General features: G+C 43.3%; 1 protein-coding gene across 1 annotated transcript in view; it reads left to right on the top strand.

Annotated features, from left to right (window-relative positions):
* The first annotated feature begins 22666 nt into the window (after positions 1-22666).
* ATP2B2 (ATPase plasma membrane Ca2+ transporting 2) overlaps positions 22667-24240 on the top strand; it is a 214905-nt gene continuing 213331 nt past the window's right edge. The window contains exon 1 of the mRNA XM_030927870.1: positions 22667-22761. The gene's annotated coding sequence lies outside the window, so the exon portion shown is untranslated. The remainder of the gene's footprint in view (positions 22762-24240) is intronic.

Below are 24240 nucleotides of genomic sequence, written 5' to 3'. Positions count from 1 at the left end.
ACGTCTGCGCTGCTCACTCTAGTCTGTGCTTAAGGCCACATCCTGGGAGAGGCTTTCCCTGCCCGCTTCTATAAGACAGGAGCACTCCCTGTCACTTGCCACTCACCCTGCCTTGTGCTTCACAACAGCAGTCCTCTCCTGACACAGTCAATTTTTATTTAGTGTTTAGTTTGTTCAGCATTTGTCTCTCCCACCACTAGAAAGACAGCTCGAGAGAGCAGGGACCTTGTTCACCCCGCTCCCCCAGTGCTAGAGGACAGCCTAATACCTATTAGGTGCTCAGTAAAAGTTTGAGAGCAGTCACAAAGACAAATCAGACATATCCCTGGCCTGGAGAGCCTGGGTTTTCCATGAGCACTGCCTGTCATAAAATGGGCTTCTGGCCAAGCCCATAGTGGCTCACGCCTGTAATCCTAGCACTTTGGGAGGCCAAGGAGGGCATATCACTTCAGGTCAGGAGTTTGAGACCAGCCTGGACAACATGGTGAAACCCTCGTCTCTACTAAAAATACAAAAATTAGCCGGGCGTGGTGGTGGGTGCCTGTAATCCCAGCTACTCGGGAGGCTGAGGCAAGAGAATTGCTTGAACCCGAGAGGCAGAGGTTGCAGTGAACCAAGATTGTACCACTGCACTCCAGCCTGGGTGACAGAGCGAGACTCCATCTCAAAAATAAAATTAAATTAAATAAATAAAATAAAATAAAAAAGTAAGGCTTCTGACCTGTCTCTCACAAAGAAAGCCATAGAGAAGGTGGGGTCTGGGCTCTTGGATCCTAATCAGGCCAGCTATGCAGGCATCTGAGATGATAGCAGCCATTCTAATGAAAACAGCCACTGCCATTTGCTGCATGTTCACTCTGGACCCTGCAAGGAACCCTTCCCACAGTGCATCTTATGGGCTCCTCCCCACCAGCCCCATGATGGAGGTGCTGCTATTCCTCCCATTCAACAGGGGAGGAGACAAAGCTCAGAGAAGAGGCATAACTAGTCCACAATCACTCCATCAGGGCCAGAGATATGTTAGAGCATTAGAGCCCAGATGTGTTGGCTGCCATGGTCGGAGTCCTTAGCACCAGCACCAAGGTGCCACAAGGAAGCCAGAAGCCCAGCACAAAGAGATGAATGTGACCTTGCCCAGGAAGGTCAGGGAAGGCTTCCCGGAGGAGGCAGCATTTACTCTGGACCTTGACAGATACATAGGAGTTTTCTAGGTGAAGGGGAGGAGAGAAGCATAATAGGTGTTAATCCTGTGGTCCATTCAACAGGCATTCATTGTACTCCTGCGTGCTGGGCAGAGATAATGCCCTTCTGGGAATAAAGCCCTCAGATTCCAAAGGAGGCAGAGAGGAAACAATGTGTTGATGTGAAACACAGAGCAGGACCTGGGTCTGCCTGGAAGAAATCTAAAAGCAGGCATTGAGCACCTACTGTGTGCTCACATTTTATCCTTGCCATTTGATGTGGAAGGTGTGTGCCCATTTTCAAAGAAAGAAACGAAGGCACTGAGGCCATAGGCTTTGGGCTGCCTGTGCTTGGCAGCGGGGGAAAAGGAGGAGAGTGACCTCCTGCCTGTCATGTAATGGGCCTCCGACCTGCCTGTGCCCAAGAGGCAGGGGATGGGTACAGAGGGGATGGGTTTGGGGTCTGGGGTCCTGATCAGGCCAGCTGGCAGAGAATGGCAGGGAAGGGGCCTAGAAGTTCCAACTCCCTGGCAGGTGGTCTCAGTAGCCTCAACAAGGTCTGACCTACACCCAGAGGTGCCTGTCACTGTTTGTGTTACTTGCTTTGGGACCTTGAGTAAATCATTTTATTCCCCCAGGCCTTCTGTTTTCTGAACTCCAAAAAGCTAAATGTGATCTTTGAGGCCCTGCTTCTGGCTTAGGCATTGCAGATTTCTAACTGTAGTGTATTAGCTTACTATTGCTGCTGTAACAAAAACCATAGACCAGGGGATTTAAAATCGATCAGCTGACAGTTCCATAGTTCAGAAGTCTGACACAGGTCCACTGGGCTGAAATCGAGGCAAAGCCACATTCCTTCTGGAGGCTGGGGGGAGAATCTGTCTCTGGGCCTTTTCTATCTTGTAAAGGCTGCCTGTTTCCTTGATTCACGGACACTGACTCTTCTGCCTCCCTTTTCTACTTTTAAAGGTCCTTGTATTCCATTGGCCCACCCAGATCATCCAGGGTGACCTCCCCTGTCTTAAAGTCAGTTGGTAAGCCACCCTCACTCCATCTGCACCCTCATCTCCCTTTGCCATAAGCTGACATATTCACAGGCTCTGGGGTTTGGAATGTGGGTGTCTTTGTGCAGCCATTATTTTGCCTTCCACACCTGGAAACTAAGACATTTCTGGGAGGCCTTGGGCCAGCTGCCTCCCCTTTTTGGAACCAGTTTTCTCTTCTATGAAATGGTGTGGCTGCTTTGAAAACAAAGTGAGGGGATGAGTGTTCACGTGGGTTACAAAGGGTCAAGCGCCGTACATGGGATTAATTCTTTATTCCTGGGGTATTTCTATTGCCAGCAATGGCAGCTGGCGGCCTCTCACCGGGCGCTCATGCCTTCCTATGCCTTGTTCTGAAAAGCTGCAGCCCCCGCCCCCGCCCCACTAGACCCCCAGAAAACAAACGTGGGTCTGTGGACGGCTCCTGCTCATTATAATCTCTTGCTTCTTTTCACAAAACCCCAGGGGCCCCTGGGATTTGGGAGCTGGGGGATGTCACTCAAGGATGCCTATTGAGTGCTAAACAATGGCCCCCTCATGAGGTCATAGGGCCGCTTAGCAACCACCCAGGCCCTTAGTAACGGGCCCAGAAGTGTTGATATTTACCCAACAGAAACTTTGGATTATCTCGATAACACCCAGTTCCTTCCAGAGAGCTGCCAGCACTAAAAGCAAGCTCCACCCACTCCGAGTTGCTGTTCTAGCTCTTCCAAGAGTGGGCCTGTTGGGGAGCAGGGAGTCCTGGGTTTCCTCCCAGCTCTGCAATCCTCTGAGGGCCTCACTTTCCCCCACAACATGGAGATCAGACTAAATAAGCACTAAACATTTAAGTAGTATGACTGTATGTCCTTGCTGGCCCATAACAGTTCCATTTTATCAAGGGTATTAAAAGAGGCGTTTTCATTCTCAAGAGCTGGAACATCAACTTTCTGGTCACCCACCTCTAAAAGTCCACTTCTAGCCCTCAATCCCATTGTTCTTCCCCTCCACCCTCTTTCCCAGTCCTGAATTAATCCTGAATAGTTTCACCTAGTTTTTCAAGGTCCCTCTCTGTGCCAGGCATGGAACAGGGCACTTGGGAAACTAAGGCAAACCAGACATGGTCCCTGCTTTCAGGAGCTTCCAGTCCAGGAAAGAATGACACTTAAGCACTCTGCAGAAATCTAGGACTGAATCCAGAACCTTGCAGTTCTCAGACTTATTTGCATTCTCCTCACTAAGCTATTTTAGTAAATAATAATACTCCATCGAATTCCGGTGGCATTTTGCAGTTTCTAAAGCATTTCCGTTGTTACCTCATTTACCCCTCATCATCTGAGGGTGTGACTTTAATATATTCCCATTGTACAGATGGGCAACAGGAGGCTGGAGGCCATAGAGGACAGACCAGTTGGGTGCCCTTGGGGAGCAATTCAATCTCTGCCTCCTTGCCTTCGAAATGGAGATATTAGCTCCTGCTTCATAGAACTATTAGGGAGAGTAAATGAGACAGCACATAGAAAGTCCTTTGAAAAATGACAGCTGCCTAAAATGAGTGTTTCTGCCCTGAGCTGTCTGTGGCCTCAGCAGTTGCGCTTCTTGGTTGTTCACCAGTTCACCTGCTTCTCACATGCCCACAGACACCCATTTGGAGATTTCCTGACCCATTTTGGAGAACAGGGAGCACATCTTGGTTGGAACCCCAGCTCTGCCTCAGAGCAGCACTGTGGCCTCGGGCAACTTCTAGCCTCAGTTTCTTCATTTGTAAGAGGAGATAAGAACAGGTTGTCCTGAGGATGGAAAGAAGCAAACCACATAAAAGCAGTGCTCGGGGGAGCCAACCCAGCACACAGCCGTTGCTCACGAACGGGAGGTTCTGGATTGCCTCTCTGTTGTCAAGTACGTGAGAAGACTTTGAACCTGTTTGTGTGAGAGAGAGCTAGGGAGGGTAGTACCCACAGGATGGGATTTTTCCCCCACCCCGGGAGCCAGACCAGCACTCACTTTGGGTGGAAGGCAGACGCTGCCACCTTCTCTAAGATTAGCTTCCAGCCACGTTGTAGCAAGGCGGTTTGGCTGATGAAAGCTGTTCGCTCTGTGCCCCACTCACCTTGCAGGAGAATGGCCCCCCTCTTCCCCTTTTCTTTACAGAGTAGCTCCACAGGGGCAAATCTGTCAAATGCCATGGTGATGCCTAAGTGGATTCCCGCCCACGCCCCTCGCCAGTGCTATGAGTCACCAACCGGCACCGAGGCGGCGGCCGTGGGAAGGGTGTTCCCTCTCCGGCTACAGAAATGCTGCTGCAGGCGAGCTCTAGAAAGCCAAAACTGGTCCCCAGGATAGGCACAGCGAGGTTCCTTATGCAACTTTTGACATTGTTCAAAATCAGTGTTACAGAAAGCCCAAACCCAGCCCCATAATAGGCATGGCTACTTTCCTTATGCAACCTTGGCATTGTTCAAAAGCAGTGTTAATGTTCGCAACTTCCATTTGCTGAGGGCCCTAGAGAGCTGGCCCAGGCTAGACTTCATGCCCGGCTTCCCACAGCCCAGGAAGAAGCTAAAGTCCCCTTTTCACAGATGGGGAAACTGAGACATGCTTGGGGTCACATGGCCAAGACATTCCCAGATGTGACTCCCCTTTACTGGCAGACCAAGGTAGCTTTTGGAATTGGAGACAAAGCAAAACAGGTAAATATTGATACGTTGTGTTCTTGTTTGAATGAAACATAATTGTGAGCAATTGTGTACAGCTGCCGAGCTGAAGGTTTGAACTCTGATTTCTTAAAAGGAAAGAAAAATCTATCTCTAAATCTGAGTTAGCCTAGAATACAAATATGTTTTATAGCAAAATATTGCTTTATATAAAACTTTGAATTGCCAAAGCAGGGCTGTGGAATATGCATGTGTGTTAGTGAGGTATTACAGAGGAAGGAACTGTATTAAGGATTGTATTTTGCAAGTAGCAGTGACGGTGATCACACATCCCCATCTGAGATGTTGAGCTTGGTCCCTTTGGCCCCATCTGTGCCCATGGTGGGCTTGATAATCGGCACGTCCATTCACCACTGCCTTGCCAGGTCCTAAAGCCATGCTACCTGCCTCACTGCAGGCTTGTCTCTTGTCTTTCCCCACTGAATTCACTAATCGTTCCTCCATCAGGTACTCTAACTGTCCCATGAGCTCGTTAAGAATAGGAGCTGAGTTCCAGGAGGCTATGTGTTGGGAGAAGGGGGCAGTAGAAAATACATGTAGTTATTTGAGCGACTTGGTATGCCTGCCGTCTCTGGATGGAGTCCCCTTCATAAAACATTCGCTCAGGCCAGAAAGAGACATAAATAAGAGTAGAGGGAGCAGGAGGTCTCCACACACATTCCCACCTGCCTCAGTGCTGTCTGAGCCTCAAATTTGCCTGACCCAAGTCAAGTAAAACCAGACTGTACCATTCAGCCACAGGAACAGCAGGCCGGGCCGTATCCTGCCAGCAACCTGCCTGATCGGAGGGTTTACTTTGCAGCCAGGGTTTGGCAACTGTGCATAACAGCTTCCGTCTCTCCCAGAACAACTGTGAATGTTTCCCCTTTGCTTTCACCATGACCTCACCCGGCATGGATTTCCTACTATTTAAAACTCTTCTGCAACTTGTTCCATAGACCGGGGTGACATTGATCCTTGCTATAATCAGAGGAGTGTGTGAAGCTGGTGCCCAGGCAGCCTGGGACCCTGGAGGGATACATTAAGTCTTGACAGGGTTCCCATGAAATGGATTTCTGTGCATCAAAACCTGTGCTCCTGTTGACTTTCATTGGAGCATTGCGAGTGTGTCCTGCTGGAAGGGAGAAGTGTTTGATGCAGCTGGACTTCAGAGGGCACTAGACCTTTTTTAAAAAGTATCACGTAGACAAAAAAAATGTGCCTTCTGGGGTGAAAAAAAAAACTGGTCTGTAATATTAGGATCAAGTTTATTTCTAGCTAAACAAAAAAGGGAAAAATCAAAATTTATTATATAGTTAAGTTCATCTTGAGGAGACTGAAGAAAAAGAAACCAATAATATTCCATGGCCAGGTAAAATGCTCTCTCTACATTCCAATACGGTCCTGATCTTCAGGAAAGTGTTCTGTTGCATTATTGCTATTTAATTCAGTCCTAGGTTTCAGAAAAAAAGTTAATATGTCTTATCAGCCTCTGTAGTAAACATTTATTGCTTTTATATTGGTCTCAGATCTTCACTTGCTTTTTCTATTGAAACTTCAGAGGCTCTATTCTCTGTAGCTAGCCAGCCACAAGAGACTCCCTTGGGCTAAGTTCCCAAGACCTGTCATGTGATACAAGTCATTGTCATTATTGCTTCCTTGGACTGTTAGCAGAATGTGATCCCATAGCAGGATATTAGAAATATATAGGATTTGGGGTCAGACCATTTTCTTGCTATGTGGCCTTAGGCAGTTGACTTAATCTCTCTGAGCCATGTGGCTTCCTCCCCTGAGTTCTAGCATCACTAGGTAAGGTCAGATGGCCCTCCTCAGTGGGCCCTTCAGTGGGCCCATTCCCTGTACTGGCCGTTGTTTAACACCCTGTGCTGTCCCGTTCGCTTTTCTATTTTCCCTGGACTCTGAGAGCTCCCTGCAGGCAGACTCTTTGCCATCTCTGTCCCAGAAGGAAAAGAAAAAAGGAAATGAGAGGGAGAAAGAGAGGTACAGAAGGAGAGAGAAAGGAATAAAAAGTATGGAAAATGCAAACTTTAAACTTCTCTGCAACTCAGATATATTTCACCACTGGCTGGCCTAAGTGATAGAACATGCTAAAAATTATAGTATTGCTGCTGCCTCTCACTTTCCAATGTTCAGCACCAGCGTCCCCATCATCTTACAGATAACACATATTGAGCACTTATTTATATGCATGAGCTTGTTTGCTCTCCCAGGAGCCTGTGTGGTAGGCACATTTTCTGTCTTTTTCTCAACCATCTCAAACCCGTGCCCCGTGCTCCTTGCCAGGCCCTGTGCTGGGACAGAGATGACAAAGACTCTGCCTGCAGGGAGCTCTCAGAGTCCAGGGAAGATAGAAAAGTGAACAGCACAGCACAGGGTGGTGAACAAAGGCCAGCACAGGGAAGTGGCCCACTGAGGAGGGCCATCTGACCTTACCTAGTGATGCTAGAACTCAGGGGAGGAAGCCACATGGCTCAGGCACATCCATCTGATAGACAACAAATCACGATTCATAGGAGAGGTTGAATCACTCACCCATGTCACACAGCTGGCACATGGTTTTAACCTGATCCCCACAATCCCAGAGCCAGTGCATTTAATCAGTGTACCCTCAACACTTAGTTTTTGGTTTGACAAGTAATTGATTTCAACAAAAAGTCTTTGAATAAATGAATGGACCTGGTCATTTATCTCATTCGATGCTCAGTCTCACTCTTAGTTCCATCTTCCTGGCATATGTGATGATTGAAACAAAACCTCTGAGGTTAAACAAGCCTGGGTTCAGATATGAGCTTTCCATGTTACCCTGGGCAAGTCATTTTCTCTTCTCTAAGCATTGGCTTTCTTCCCACTAAAATGGAAATAATATTGGTGCCTTCCTCCCTCAGACTGGGTTCTGCCGGAAGCAGATCATAAGATGAGAATTCAACTGCAAGTAATTTATTTGTGAGGCATAGGAATGCTGGTAGGGGAGTAGGGAAGTAAGATAGGAAAGGGAATGAGGTGTTATCAAGCAAGTTAATTATTACTATGGGCACCTGGATCTGGGAGCCAGTGTAGAACCCACAGCTCATGGTTTTCCCAGCTGAGAGGGAAGGGAGCTGGGGTATCTATACACTGTCTGTACACCAACTCCCAACACTCATCAATCATTGGCAGAGAGCTGCTGGAGTTGGTGAGTTGCATGTGCTCACTGCAAAGAACATGCTCAAGCAGATGCTGTGTGTGATATCAAACCAGCTTGCCCCACAGTAGTTAGATCTGTGGGATTATGGACAAAGAAATAACAGCCTCTCTGCACCAGCTCTTAGTGTTGCTATGATGATTAAGTGGGTTCATTTCTATAAAGCTTGGAGAATAGTCCTAGGCACAGATTAAGCCCCTTATGAGTGGCAGCTTTCAGGGGTCTTTTCCTAGCACTCTCTGTGAGATACAAACAGATGCCTTTGGGCTCTGCTCCTTAGAACCTCATCACCAGTCTACAAACAGTGATGTGGTCCTGCTGAGTGTCAGGTGCTGGGCACAGCCATGAGCTTGACCAGCTCTCCAATGTTTGTGACCCCTTCGGGTAGACAGAAGATGAATGAGAAATGACAGAGGCAGTGCCCAGACTCCTTGTCTAGTGCTCCTCCCAAATGCCATGGAAATGGGTGTCACACATGCGGAGGGTGTTGGGAAAATAGTCCAACTGGGATGCCCAGTGAGTATTTTTGTAGCGTAGGAAACATGTTCAGCAAATGTCTAAACTGAGAAATTTCCTGGGGAGATTCCCTTCCACTTGGGCATAAGACGATTTTGCCTTAGAAGAGACTTCAGTTTCCCTAGACAGGGACTTGGAAAGTCCATGCCTGCAGCCTCCCCGAGGACTAATATTCAGAACTTCCATAGAACAGATGCATGAGAACAAGGATCTGTCTTCCCTGCCACGGACCAGCTGTGTGGCTTTAGGCAACTCTCCCTCTCTGGGCCTGTTTTCTCATCTGTGAAGTGGGTACAGTGAGTGGAATGATGGGCATAAGAGTGCTTTGGGAAATGTAATCCACCTATGTCTGGGGCAGGTGATATGACCATTGTCGTTACTGTTGTTGCTGTTGTTAGGAAAGGTGTGACCTTGGGCCAGTCACTTCTTCTCTCTAAGAATCCTTTCTCCCTGTTGCCTGTGGTCAAATCCTAAAGGGCCAGGAATATGAAGACAGCCCCCTGTGTCTTAGTACCACAGAATAGGACTTTACCAGGCCTGAAAGGACTCATGTTCCAACCCCTTGTAGCAGGGAAACTGAGGCCTAAAGAGGAGAGAGGACTTGCCTGAGGCCACACGGCCTCAGTGGCAGTCAGTTCTGGGCCCAGCCAGAGCTGCTGAGTTCCAGCCCACTGCTATTTCCTACATCTACTGTAAGCTGTACCCACCTACCCCTCTGCCCCTGCCCTTGACCCGAGCTGCCCTCCTCTCCCCAGACCGATACAATTGAACTGCCCCAGCCAGGAAAGTCTGGGAGGGCACAGGGGCCTCTCACTGCTCAGTTCCCGGCTGCTGGAGTGTTCATCTCTGCAGCAAGTCAACATTTTTGCCTCTGAGTTGGTGTATGGCAGATGGCACAGCAGAACTGAGCCTTGGGGTCTATTTTTGACTCAGAGAGGACATTGCGCAAATGCTCAATGCTTACTGATGGCAGCGAAGGGTCTGGAGGATGGGACAGCATTAATCTATTGGCTTTGGAAGACCCACCACCTGGGCTCAAATCCTGGCTTTGTCACCATTAGCTGTGTGCTCTCAGATATGAGGTCTTCCTCTAAGAGCCTCAGTCTCCCCATTGTAAAGCAGCAAGATCAATAGGTTGTACTTCGTCAATTTGATAGGTTGGTGGCCTCTCAGAGGAAGATGAATACATGGTGGTGGGACTTTGGGGGCTAATTTATAGCTCTGAGAAGAGGAGGCCATAGGAAGGTAGGGACCTCAGAAGGAAGGAGTTCCTGGCAGGCCCAAGTCAGGGTCTGGAATGGAGCTGTCCAAGGTGCAGCCCCTTCACACCCCATTTAGGGGCTGAGTGGCCCCCGCGGGGTGGAGAGGCTGGCAGCTGGGGTGGGACCAGGCAAAGCCCTGGGAACGGGCCCGCTTTGTTCTGAGTAGATAACCCTGGACAGAGGGGCTGGGTGGGGTGGGCCCAAGGGAAGGAGGCGTCCAGCTAAGTTGGGTGAGGGGGACACACAGGCATCATTTGTAGGGGAGGCTGGAGGTGGGAAGGAAGTGGATATGGGGAGAGGGTTTTCAGCCTGCTACCTCCCTGTCTTGCCTCCTGCTGGAGTCAGGCAGATGGAGTCTTATTGGGCAGAATCCCAGCTCCAGGGAGCAGTTGGGAAGGCTGAGAGATGGGTGTGGAAGAGAGACTGGCTCACAGAGAGCCTGCTGCATGCACAACTGGCCTCCGGCATGCATGTCCCTGTGTGCGTACTAACATGTTTTCTTCCATGCACATTTACTATAGAAAATGGGGAAAATGAAGACATTTTGTTTAAGAATCAAACATCTTAACCCCACCAACATTGACATTCAGGGAATACTATATCTTTCTCCTTATATCTTTTTTCCATACCATAACCATAGTAAGTTTCTTGTTGGAATCATGTAAATGACCCTATATCATTTCAGTTCTCTACTCTGCGTTTTTTATTTGAGGTTATTAAGATATTTTCCTAGGTCATAAAAATTATTTGAAAACATGATTTTTGATAGATGCCTAATATTCTATCCTATGACTCCTCAGTAATTTACTTAACTAATCCCCTAGGACTGGATATTTAGATTGTGTCCAAATTGTTGCCATGATTTTAAAAAACCACTACTAACAACAAGAAAACACCATGATGAACATCTTTATGATCAAATTATGTCTGCATTCCCAATTATTGCATATTCCAATTTTGCAAATTTCTGTCCAATCCCAGAGGAAACAGACCACTTCTTTGTTTTTTTCAAAATGTTTGGGGTTTTTTATTTTGTTTTGTTTTGTTTTTATTATTTATTTATTTATTTATTTATTTATTTATTTATTTATTTATTTTTGAGACAGATTCTTGCCCTGTCAGCCAGGCTGGAGTGCAATGGCACGATCTCAGCTCACCAGAACCTCCATCTCCCAGGTTCAAGTGATTCTCTCACTGCAGCCCCCCAAGTAATTGGGATTACAGGCACCCACCATCATGCCTGGCTAATTTTTGTATTTTTGTAGAGAGAGAGTTTCACCATGTTGGCCAGGCTAGTCTTGAACTCCTGACCTCAGGTGATCCACCTGCCTTGGCCTCCGAAAGTGCTGGGATTACAGGTGTGAGCCACTGCATCCAGCCTAAAAATGGTTTTCTTTCATGTGTATATATGCTTACAACACGTATTATTTAGTTTCATTTTTGTCTTAGTCCTTTAAAATGGCATCATTCAGTATGTAATCTTCTGAGATTTGCTTCTTTCAGACTTTCTTCTACTGGGAAACGTTTCTCAGACTCATCCCTGTGGTTCCTGCAGATGTAGTTTATGCATTTTCGTAGCTGTGCAATATTCCGTGGCATGATGATACTACAGTTTATTGATTCATTCTCTGGCTGGTGGGCATATGGTTGTTTCCAGGGTTTGGTTCTTTCAAACAATGTTGCTGGGGACATTCTCAGCCATGGTGCCATTTTCCTAGTAAAGGAACACAGGAGGAAAAACAAGAGTTGAGCACATACAGCTTGAAGTGAGGTGTCTGCAGGACATGAGCTGATTTTATTTTGGAGGAAGACTGTCAGGAGCATCATCCATGGGCTTGGCTGAGCTGCAGAGCACTTAGCTCAGGCTTAGCTGCCAAGGTCAGTGATCTGGGGCTCTTGAGCACAGGTGGAGCCCTCTTCTGTGCACCCCTTCAAAGAGGCAGAAGCATCGTTTGTGAAGGGAGCCTGATTCACACACCTGTTCATCTTGGTGCTATTAAAATCTGAGCCTCCCAAAGTGTGGAGTGTCTACTTTCAAGGTACCTAAGAGAATACTAGATGTTATTAAATAAGAGCTCATCACCTGATGGGAAAACTAGTCCATTTCCTGTTCTCTTTCCATCTTCCAGGTCCATCAAGGCAAAAGGTTCTGCTGGAAGTAGTCTATTTTTAATGACCTCCCCCACAAATATTTGCTAAACTCTGTTTGATGAGAGACCAGACTTTGGGACCAAGCCCCTAGGCAGGCAATAGGATCTATCAGACATAAGGATATTCTGTTGTTTTCTTTGCAATTCTTTGTTGTACTCATCTCCTATTTGTGGTGAGTGGCACTGGTTTTGCGCTGATGGTAATGATACAATTTTCCCTTTAAGAAAATTGTTTAACCTTAAATCAAGCAGATTAGGGAAAACACTCATGAGCTCAATGATAGGAGAGATAGTGACCATGACGGCAGTCATATTTGATTGACTGAGGTGTGAGAAATGCTGACCTAAATCAGCCATTCTCAAACTTTTTGTCTGAAGACTCATTATGTTCTTAAAAACTATGAAGAACAGGGTTAGATGCGGTGGCTTACACCTATAATCCCAGCACTTTGGGAGGCCAAGGCAAGCAGATCACCTGAGGTCAGAAGTTGGAGACCAGCCTGGCCAATGTGGTGAAACCCCATCTCTACTAAAAATACAAAAATTAGCTGGGCATGATGGCATGTGCCTGTAGTCCCAGGTGCCCAGGAGGCTGAGGCAGGAGAATTTCTCGAACCCAGGAGGTGGAGGTTGCAGTGAGCTGAGATTGTGCCATTGCACTCCAGCTTGGGTGACAGAGTGAGGCTCTGTCTCAAAAAAAAAAAAAAAAATTATGAAGAACCCTCAAAGAGTGTTGATTGTGTGTAGGTTATATCTCTCCAAATTTACAATACTAGAAATTAAAACTGATTTTAATAATATTTCTTAATTCATTTAAAAATAGCAATAGTAAATCTATTATGGTAACATAAGTAACATAGTTTATGAAAAAATAACTATATTTTCCAAAACAAAAACAATTAGTCAGAAGATTAAAGTTGTTTCATATTTTTACAAATCTCTTTAATGACTTACTTGAAGGTAGTTGGATTCTTATCCACATCTGCATTCAACCTATTATGATATGATTGATGTTTTAATTGATGTATATGAAGAAAATCCAGCCTTACATAGATATATTTTTGGAAAAAGGAGGAGTATTTTAATAGTCTTTTCAGATAATTGTAGATACTTTTCTTTAACACTACACTCTCAAACTCAACAAGCTCAGTGTATTCAAGCTCAGACTGCCATAACAAAGTACCACAGACTGGGTGGCTTAAACAACAGTAATTGATTTTCTCACAGTTCTGTAGGTTGGAAGTCCAAGTTCAGGTTCAAAAGCAGTCTGCTATTAAGCACATTGATCAAGTTTTTTAAATTTTATGTTCTGACTTCAGCCAGGGGCCTGCCAGGAATCAGTAGCAGACCAGAAGGGACAGAGGAAGGAATCATTGAACTGAAATATAGAACAATAGAAATTACCTACCTAATCAAAATAACAAAGAGAAAGTAGGCTGGAAAACAAAATGAACAGAGCCTTGCAGACCTGTGGGACTATAACAAAAGATTTAACACTTGTGTCATTGGACTACTGGAAGGAGGTGAGAAAAAGAGGGTGGGGCTAAAAAAGTACCTGAAGAGATAATGGCAGAAAACATCCCAAATTTGGCAAAAACACACAAACCAACCCTACAGTTTCAGGAAGCTGAGCAAATTCCAAAGAGGATTAAACCCAAGGAAATCCACATCAACCCAAAAAATAAATTTCTGAAAACTAAAAACAAAGCAAAAATCTTGAAAGCAGTGAGAAAGAAATAACATCTCACCAATGGGGGGTAAAAATTTTGAATGACAGCAGATTTCTCTTCAGAAACCATTATAGTCAGGAGGAAGTGGCAGCTTTCTCAAATGCTGAAAGAATAGGACTATCAACCCAGAGTCCTATATCCAGCAAAAGTATTTTTCAGAAATGAAGGAGAAATCAAGACATTCTCAGATGAAGGAAAATTAAGAGAATTTTTTGCCAGAAGACCTATCCTAAAAGAATGCCTATAGTTCTCCAAAGAGAAAGGAGACAGTTTTTTTAAAAGAATTCCTAGGACATCAGAAAGGAAGAAAGAACATCGTAAGCAAAAATATGGGTAAATGCAATACACTTTCCTTCTCTTCTTGAGCTTTCTAAATTATGTTTGACAACTGAAGCAAAAATTGTAACACTGTCTGATGTGGTTAGAAAGAACAAACAGAAAACAATATAAAATGGCAGACTTAAACCTTAATATATCAATTATTATATTAAATATCAATGACCCAAATATACCAATTCAAAGACAAAGATTGGCAGAGTGAATTGAAAAATATGACTGACTACATGCTAGCTACAAGAGACTCACTTCAAATATAATAATATAAGCAAGCTAAAAATAAAAGGATAGAAAAAAATCACATGCAAACGTTAATCAAAAGAAAGTGGGAGTGGCTATATTAATATCAGATAAAGTCAGCTTCAGAGCAAAGTAAATTACTAGACATAGAGAAGGATATTATAACATAATGATAAAAGGGTCAATCAGGAAGACATAGCAATCCTAAATATGTGTGCACTAAACAACAGACCTGTAAATATGTGAGGCAAAAACTGATAGGATTGACCACAATTACAATTGAAGACTTCAACACTCATCTGCCAATAATTGATACAGCAACTAGGCAGGATATCAGCAGGAATACGGAAAAACTTAACAACACCATGAGTCAACAAAATCTAATCAACGTTTATAGAATGCTCCCCATAACAGCAGCAGAATACACACTGTTTTCAAGCACCCATAGAACATATGCTAAGTTAGACCATATCCTGGATCATAAAACAAACATTAGCAGAATTAGAAGAATTGAAATCATGGAGAGTATTTTTTTTTTGGCCACGGTGGAATCAAACCAGAATTCAATAACAGAAAGATATTAGGAAAATTTTCAATCACTTAGAAACTAAATGATGCATATCTAAATAATCTATGGCCAAAGAGAAAGTCTAAATGTAAATTTTAAAACTACATTAAATTTAATGACAATTAAAATACAACCTATCAAGATTTGTGGAACCAGCTAAAGCATTGCTGGGAGGGAAATTTATAGCGTTATGCATAACTAGCAAATAAAGAATTCTGAAATCAACAATCTAACCTCCTAGTTTGAGAACCAAGAAAAGGAAGAGCAAAATAAACCCAAACCAAACAGAAGAAAGGAAATAATAAAGTTAATGATAGAAATCAATAAAGTTAAAAACCAAAAAATGACAGAGAAAACCAATGAAACACAGAAAGAGTTCTTTGAAAAGATTAATAACATCAAAAAATTCTAGCAAAACTAATCAAAAAGAGAGAACAAGGAAAGAGAAGACACACATGAACAAAATTGAGAATGAAACAGAGAATAACACTACACACCCCACAGACATCAATACAATAAGGAATACTGTGAACAACTCTGCACATAAAAATTTAACAACCTAGTGGAAATGGACCAATTCCTCAAAAAACATGAACTACCACAATTCACCCAATATGAAACAGATAATTTTAATATCCCTATAATTACTAAGGCAATTGAATTTGTAATTTTTAAATTTCCTAAAAAGAAACCCCCAGTACCAGGTAGTTTCTTTTTTTCTATTATTTTTTATTTATTTTTTAAATTATATTTTAAGTTTTAGGGTACATGTGCAAATTTGTGCAGGTTTGTTACATATGTATACATGTGCCATGTTGGTGTGCTGCACCCATTAACTCATCATTAACATTAGGTATTTCTCCCAATGCTATCCCTCTCCCCTTCCCCCACCCCATGACAGGCCCTGGTGTGTGATATTCCCCACCCTGTGTCCAAGTGTTCTCATTGTTCAGTTCCCACCTATGAGTGAGAAAATGCAGTGTTTGGTTTTCTGTCCTTGCAACAGTTTGCTCAGAATGATGGTTTCCAGCTTCATCCATGTCCCTACAAAGCACATGAACTCATCCATTTTTATGGCTGCATAGTATTCTATGGTGTATATGTGCCACATTTTCTTAATCCAGTCTATCATGGATGGACATTTGGGTTGGTTCAAAGTCTTTGCTATTGTGAATAGTGCCACAATAAACATATGTGTGTATGTGTCTTTATAGTAGCATGATTTATAATCCTTTGGGTATATACCCAGTAATGGGATCTCTGGGTCAAATGGCATTTCTAGGTCTAGATCCTTGAGGAATCACCACACTGTCTTCCACAATGGTTGAACTAGTTTACAGTCCCACTAACAGTGTAAAAATGTTTCTATTTCTCCACATCCTCTCCAGCACCTGTTTTTTCCTGATTTTTTAATGATCGCCATTCTAACTGGTGTGAGATGGTATCTCATTGTGGTTTTGACTTGCATTTCTCTGATGGCCAGTGATGATGAGCATTTTTTCATGTGTCTGTTGGCTGCATAAGTGTCTTCTTTTGAGAAGTATCTGTTCATATCCTTTGTCCACTTTTTGAATGGGTTGTTTGATTTTTTTCTTGTAAATTTGTTTAAGTTCTTTGTAGATGCTAGATATTAGCCCTTTGTCAGATGGGTAGATTGTAAAACTTTTCTTCCATTCTGTAAGTTCCCTGTTCACTCTGATGGTAGTTTCTTTTGCTGTGCAGAATCTCTTTAGTTTAATTAGATCCCATTTGTCTATTTTGGCTCTTGTTGCCATTGCTTTTGGTGTTTTAGTCATGAAGTCCTTGCCCATGCCTGTGTCCTGAATGGTATTGCCTAAGTTTTCTTCTAGGGTTTTTATGGGTTTTAGGTCTAACATTTAAGTCTTTAATCCAACTTGAATTAATTTTTGTATAAAGTGTAAGGAAAGGATCCAGTTTCAGCTTTCTACATATGGCTAGCCAGTTTTCCCAGCACCATTTATTAAATAGGGGATCCTTTCCCCATTTCTTGTTGTTGTCAGGTTTGTCAAAGATCAGATGGTTGTAGATGTGTGGTATTATATCTGAGGGCTCTGTTCAGTTCCATTGGTCTGTATCTCTGTTTTGGTATCAGCACCATGCTATTTTGGTTACTGTAGCCTTGTAGTACAGTTTGAAGTCAGGTAGCGTGATGCCTCCAGCTTTATTCTTTTGGCTTAGGATTGTCTTGGCAATGGGGGCTCTTTTTTGGTTCCATATGAACTTTAAGGTAGTTTTTTCCAATTCTGTGAAGAAAGTCATTGGTAGCTCGATGGGGATAGCATTGAATCTATAAATTACCTTGGGCAGTATGGCCATTTTCACAATATTGATTCTTCCTATCCATGAGCACAGAATGTTCTTCCATTTGTTTGTGTCCTCTTTTATTTCATTGAGCAGTGGTTTGTAGTTCTCCTTGAAGAGTTCCTTCACATCCCTTCTAAGTTGGATTTCTAGGTATTTTATTCTCTTTGAAGCAATTGTGAATGGGATTTCACTCGTGATTTGGCTCTCTGTCTATTATTTGGTGTATAAGAATACTTGTGATTTTTGCACATTGATTTTGTGTCCTGAGACTTTGCTGAAGTTGCTTATCAGCTTAAGGAGATTTTGGGCTGAGACAATGGGGTTTTCTCAATATACAGTCATGTCATCTGCAAACAGGGACAATTTGACTTCCTCTTTTCCTAATTGAATACCCTTTATTTCTTTCTCCAGCCTGATTGCCAGAACTTCCAACACTATGTTGAATAGGAGTGCTGAGAGAGGGCATCCCTGTCTTGTGCCAGTTTTCAAAGGGAATGCTTCCAGTTTTTGCCCATTCAGTATGATATTGGCTGTGGGTTTGTCGTAAATAGCTCTTATTATTTTGAGATACGTCCCATCAATACCTAGTTTATTGAGAGTTTTTAGCATGAAGGGCTGTTGAATTTTGTCGAAGGCCTTTGCTGCGTCTATTGAGATATCAAGTGGGTTTTGTCTTCGATTCTGTTAATATGATGGATACGTTTATTGATTTGTGTATGTTGAACCAGCCTTGCATCCCAGGGATGAAGCCCACTTGATCATGGTGGATAAGCTTTTTGATGTGCTGCTGGATTCTGTTTGCCAATATTTTATTGAGGATTGTTGCCAATATCCCTGTTCATCAGGGATATTGGTCTAAAATTCTCTTTTTTTGTTGTGTCTCTGCCAGGCCTTGATTTCAGGATGATGCTGGCCTCATAAAATGAGTTACGGAGGATTCCCTCTTTTTCTATTGATTGGAATAGTTTCAGAAGGAATGGTACTAGCTCCTTTTTGTACCTCTGGTAGAATTCAGCTGTGAATCTGTCAGGACCAGGTAGTTTCACTGCAGAATTTTACCAAGTGTTTAAAAAATTAACACCAATTCTATACAATGTCTTCCAGTAAATAGAAGAGGAAGAAACAATTCCAATATATTTTGTGAAGCTACTATTATCATAATAGCAAAACCAGACAAAGACAATACAAACAAATACAAAACTACAGACTAACATCCATCATGTGTGTACATGTGAAAATCTTTAACAAAACATTAACAAACAGAATTCAACACTGTGTAAAAAGAATTACGCATCATGACCAAGTGGGGTTTATTCTAGGGATGCAGGGTTGGCTTAACATTTAAATACCAATTAATATAATCCACCATATTAATGGATTAAAGAAGAAAATCACATGATGGTATCCATCAATGTAGGAAAAGCAAATTCAACACCCATTCGTGATAAAACACAGAAAAAGTAGGAATAGAGAGAAGCTTCCTTACCTTGATAAAGAGCATTTCTAAAAACTATGTTATACTTATACTTACTTAATGTTTTCCCCTGAGATTGGGAACAAGGCAGGGATGTCAGGTCTCATCATTATATTCAATATAGTGCTGAAAGCTATAGCTAGTGCAATAAGACAAGAAAAGACATACAAATTCAAAGGAAGAAATAAAACTCTTTTGCAATGACTTGATTGTCTACATAAAAATCCCAAGGAATCTAAAAACACAAACATCCTAGAAGTAATATGTGAGTTCAGGAAAGTTACAAGATACAAACTAAGCATACAAAAAAATGTATTTTTATACACTAGCAATGGATATGTGGACACCAAAATTTTAAATACAATGCCATTTACAATCACTCAAAAAAATGAAATAGGTATAAATTTAATAAATCTAAAGGATTTATATGATGAAAATTATTAAACACAAATGAAAGAAGTTTTAAAAGCCTAAATAAATGAAGATACTTGTGTTCATGGATTGGAAGACTTAACATAGCAAAGATGTCTGTTCTCTGCAATTTCTATCAAAATCTCAGAAAAATTGGTATAGATGTGGAAAAGATTCTAAAATTTGTAAGGAAAAGCAAAGAGTCTAGAATATCTAAAGCAATTTTGAAAAAGAATGAAGAATCAGTTTATGTGATTTCAAGATTTATTATATAGAAATCATGACAGTAGTATTGACAGAGATATGACAAATAGATCAATGGACTGAATAGATGACACAGAAATAAACCCACACAAATATGCCCAACCTATTTTTAACAAAGGTACAAGAGCAATTCAATGGAGTAAGATGATAACCTTTTCAACAAATGGTGCTAGAGCAATTGGACACCCATAGGCAAAAATAATGAAAATAATAATAATAACTTCAACCTAAGTCTCACACCACATATAAAAATTAACTCATAATGGACCATGGACTTCAATGTAAAATGTAAAACTATAAAACTTGTAGACAAAAAGTAAGAGGCTGGGTGTGGTGGCTCATGCCTGTAATCCTAACACTTTGGGAGGCCAAAGTGGGAGGACTGCCTCAGCCCAGGAGTTCAAGACCAGCCTGGGCAACATAGTGAGACCTTGCCACTATTAAAAATAAATAAAATTAGCTGGGCGTAGTTGTGCACACCTGTAGTCCCAGCTGTTCAGGAAGCTGAGGCAGGAGGCTCGCTTGAGCCTGGGAATTCAACGCTGCAGTGAGCTATGATCATGCCACTGCACTCCAGCCTGTGTAACAGAATGAGACCCTTTCTCAAAAAGAAGAAGAAAGAAGAAAGAAGGAGAAGGAGGAGGAGGAGGAGAAGAAGAAGGAGAAGGAGGAAAAGGAGAAAGAGGAGGAGTAGGAGGAAGGAGAGGAAGAAAGACAGGAAGAGGAAGAAGAAAGAAGAGAGAAGAAGAAGAAGAGAAAGAAGAAGAAAGAAGATGAAGACGAGGAAGATGAAGATGAAGAAGAGGAGGAGGAGGAGGAGGAGAAGGAGAAGAAGAAGAAGAGGAAGAAGAAGAAGAAGAAGAGGAAGAAGAAGAAGAAGAAGAAGAAGAAGAAGAAGAAGAAGAAGAGGAGGAGGAGGAGGAGGAGGAGGAGGGAGGGAGGAGGAGGAGGAGGAAGAAGGGGAACTAGTGGTGGAGGAGGAGGAGGAGAGCAAATCCATAAAACAGGCAAAAAATATCCTGTGACAAGAATAAAAAGACAAAAAAAATCATGTGACAAGGATAAAAAGCTAAGCTATGCACTAGAAGAAAATATTTGCAAACCACAAAACCTGATGAGGTACTGATATCTGACACATACAAAAAAGTCTCAAAACTCAGCAACTTAACAATCCAATTTAAAACATGGGCAAAAGACATCTCAACAAAAAGTATATATAGATGCCAAATAAGCACGTGAAAAGATGTGCAACGTCATTAGTCATTAGGGAAATGAAAAATAAAACCTTAATTAGATATTATTACACACCTATTGTAATGGCTGAGATAGAAAATAGTGACAACACCAAATGTTGATGAAGATGCAGAGAAACTGGATCCACTCGTACATTGCTAGTGGGAATGTAAAATGCTACAGTCATTTACCATACTGGAAAACGGTTTGACACTTTCTTAAAAAAAAAAGAAAGAAAGAAAGAAAGAAAAAGAAAAATCAACTGCCATACAACCCAACCCAACAATTGCACTCTTGGGCATTTATTCCAAACAAATGAAAACATTTGTTCACACAAAAAACCTTACATAAATGTTTATAATACCCCACAACTAGGAGTAACACAGATGTCCTTTCACTGATTGGTAGTTAAACAACCTGTAATGCATCCACGTATGGAATACTACCCAACAATAAAAAGGAGCGAACTCTTGTTACACACAACCACCTAGAGGAATCTCCAGGGAATTCTGCTGAGTGAAAAAAGCCAGTCCCAAAAGGTTATATACTGCATTACTCCATTTATACAATGTCATTGAAAGAACAATATTAGAGAGATAGAGAACAGGCTAGAGGTTGCCAGGGGTTAGGGATGAGGGACATGACTATAACGGGGTAGCCCAAGGAAGCCTTGTAGGGATGGAACAGTTCTACATCTTGATTGTAGTGGTGGTGGTGACACAAAACTACAGGTAACATTTCGTAGAGCTACACACACACACACACATACACACACACACACACGTCAAACTGCTGCATGTAAGCTCTGTAGATTGTATGATGTCACATGACTGGTTTTTATGGCGTGCTGCAGTAGTGCAAGTTAACCTTGGGGAAGTCCAGAGGGAGGTGCATGGTATCTCTCTGTACATTTCTTTGCAATTTCCTTTGAATCGATAACTATTTAAAATAAAAAGTTACAAACAGGGCTGGGCATGGTGGCTCATGCCTGTAATCCTATCGATTTGGGAGGCCTAGGCAGGTGGATCTCCTGAACTCAGGAGTTGGAGACCAGCCTGGGCAACACAGTGAAACCCCATCTCTACTAAAATACAAAAAAGTTAGCCAGGCATGGCAGCATGTGCCTGTAATCCTGGCCCCTTGGGAAGCTGAGGCAGGAGAATCACTTGAGGTTTCAGTGAGCCGAGATCGCGCCATTGCACTCCAGCCTGGGCAACAGAGTGAGACTCCATCTCAAAAAAAAAAATACAATTAAATGAATAAATGGATTGAGAGAGAGAGAGAAGGAAGCTGACAGGGAGCCATGTAGCACCCAGTGCCCTCTGCTGCTGCTGTTTATTGGGTGTTTCTAAGACCCACGGTACTTATGCATATTATATTTTAGTTACCCCTCACAAAAATCCTGAAAAATAGGTATTATGATCTATCCTCCAGATGGGGAAAAGGAGGCTCAGGAAGTTTAAGTTACTTGCCCAAGAAAGTATCTCTGTCTGGGAGGCTCAGGAAGTTTAAGTCACTTGCCCAAGAAAGTATCTTTGTCTCTCTAGGACACACACCACTCTTTCACACTCCTTCTGCCCTCACAGGCCACACACAGGCCATCTGTAAAATGGGGACAACAGTGGCATCTTATGAAGATCCAGCAAAGATAATTCATGTAAAAGGCTTAGCAGAATAGCTGGAACATAGTAGGTGCTCATGAAATACTTATCAAGTGAATAGAACTGCTAGGTGCCTGATGCATGTTAGTTCAATGAGGCAACCCTCTCTCTGGGGCCTACCACTCAGCCTTCCCAGTCTCAGACAGGCAGACCCCTCCCTGAGTGTAAGCAGGTGGACTTGCACCCCTGAGATGGGCTCTGGGCCCAGGAGGGGCAAAGCCTACCCAGGCTGGTCTGAATGCAGAAGGCAAGAACTAAGTCCTTGTCAAACCTGTCCCTAGCCTAGAGCCAACACATCGGGGACACTCCACACCATGGTTACCTTCCCTTCTCCTTTCTGACCTGGGTCCCTGTCATGTCACCCACCCCTAACTAATGCCATCTTTCCTCTTTTCCAGAGCTGAACTTCGTCACCAAGTCCCTAGAGCCAGCAAGACATGGGCCTCAGTTTCCAAACCCTGACACCTCTCATTTAACCAGAAGACCTGGAGGGGTGAGTTGGAGACGGGGACTTGGTTGGGGGGTATCAACCTGGGAAGAGAGATGCTGGGAGTGCGGGTTGCCAATGGAGGGTCAACTGAGCAAGAACACAGTGTTTGAAAGCAGCTCTCTTCTCTCTGTCATCATACTGGGACATGTATATTATTTATGCAACATTGGGCCAATTTGGGGAAATTCCCTGGAAGCCCTATGGCATTTGAATTAGGAGCATGGTGTAGACTGTGGGGGAGGAAGGCCCCATCACATCACATGGTAGATGGTTATCAATCCAGGTTCTGTCCCAGCACTGGCACTGGGGAGCCCAGGTGGATCTGACACTGCCTCTGCCCTGGGAGGATAGACTGGTGCCTGAATGAAAAGCCAGCCACCTTACCTGGTCCTTCTTCGTTCTTCTACCCTCTGGGTCATGCCCCAGCCTGCACATGAAGACTTGGAGGTGGGGTAGTCAGGTGGGCTTGCTGGGACATGTGCTAAGTGCTGACAGAGAAGACAGGACAGACCAGCTGGGTGGCAGTAGTATGTTTATTGGTTATTGAGAGTTTGGCAGCTGGACTCAGTCCCAGGTTCAAATACCAGTTCTGCAACTGGGACAGCCCCTCTGAGTCTCAGATCCCTCATCTATAAAATGGTATTTTGCAGATGATTCATGTAAAGTGCTTAGCAGAGTAGCTGGAACATAGTAGGTGCTCATTAAATTCTTATCAAATGAATAGACCTGCTAGGTGCCTGATGAATATTAGTTAAATGAGGCAGCCCTCTCTGAGGCCAGAACACCACTCAACCTTCCAGAGCCAGCATATATGGCAGCTCTGTGAGAAATCTCTGGCTGCTTACTGAAATCAACCATGTCTTCCTCTGTGCTCCTACAGCCCTTTCTTGGGGCCACTGCTATTTGCCTCGCTTGACCAACCTTACATTAGGGTGATAAACAAATCTTGGAGTGCATGCCCAATGGACCCGACATGTAATAGATCAGAGCTCTCACTGCTCATCTTTCAGCATCAGACACAACTTAGGTTGCACAAGCTTGTCCTCCGAGCCAGAGCTTAGAGTCGTCATCTCTTTTGACCTTACTAGCAGGCGCTGTTAGCCCTTTTCACAAATGAGAAAACTGACGCTCAGAGAGAAGAAACCTTGCAGCCAGCATGCAACCCTGAGCTTCTAACTGTGCAAGGCAGCATCACTGGCTTCCTACTGCCGTTGTGCCTGCCTGAAGATGAGTAACCACAGACTGAACTCAGGGAGGGAGAAAACAAGCAGACGGGCCACGTGCCTCCCTGCTCAGCCCTCAGACACCACCCAGACCTCTTGCTTTGCTGAAGTTTGGTTTCTCGCCCAAGCACTTTGGGACGAACCAGATTGTTTCCAAACACATTACATAATTGCTCACATATTTATTTAATGCCATCTCTTGAATATTAAATGATCCATAATACGGAACAGAAACTTGAGCATCTAAACCCAGCAGCTT

This window comes from Rhinopithecus roxellana, chromosome 1 (genome assembly GCF_007565055.1).
Source record: "Rhinopithecus roxellana isolate Shanxi Qingling chromosome 1, ASM756505v1, whole genome shotgun sequence".
Lineage (NCBI taxonomy): Eukaryota > Metazoa > Chordata > Mammalia > Primates > Cercopithecidae > Rhinopithecus > Rhinopithecus roxellana.
The sequence above is the reverse complement of the archived record's forward strand: the minus strand, read 5'-3'. Positions and strand labels throughout refer to the sequence as shown.